This window comes from Apodemus sylvaticus, chromosome 6, assembly GCF_947179515.1.
Source record: "Apodemus sylvaticus chromosome 6, mApoSyl1.1, whole genome shotgun sequence".
Lineage (NCBI taxonomy): Eukaryota > Metazoa > Chordata > Mammalia > Rodentia > Muridae > Apodemus > Apodemus sylvaticus.
The window spans coordinates 113,999,054-113,999,319 of record NC_067477.1 but is presented as its reverse complement, the minus strand read 5'-3'; positions in this window follow the sequence as shown (position 1 = coordinate 113,999,319).

Below are 266 nucleotides of genomic sequence, written 5' to 3'. Positions count from 1 at the left end.
CTGAGGGTTCACTGGAGTCACTGAGAGGAGGTGGCAGCGGGAGCTCCCTTCTGCGAAGATTCCAGGAAAAAAAAAGCCTTTGGCATGACTGGGCCTTACACTAAATTTCAAAAACTCCCCCATGACAGCCACTCTCTTTCTGCCACTAAGTGCAGAACAAGCCTGGGGTCAGGCATAGAAACCCCAGCCGCCTGCGCCCGGGTCGCATTGGCCCACTAGGACCCCAGGAGCCCCGCGATGACGTCACGGGGCGCTGTCATCGCGAG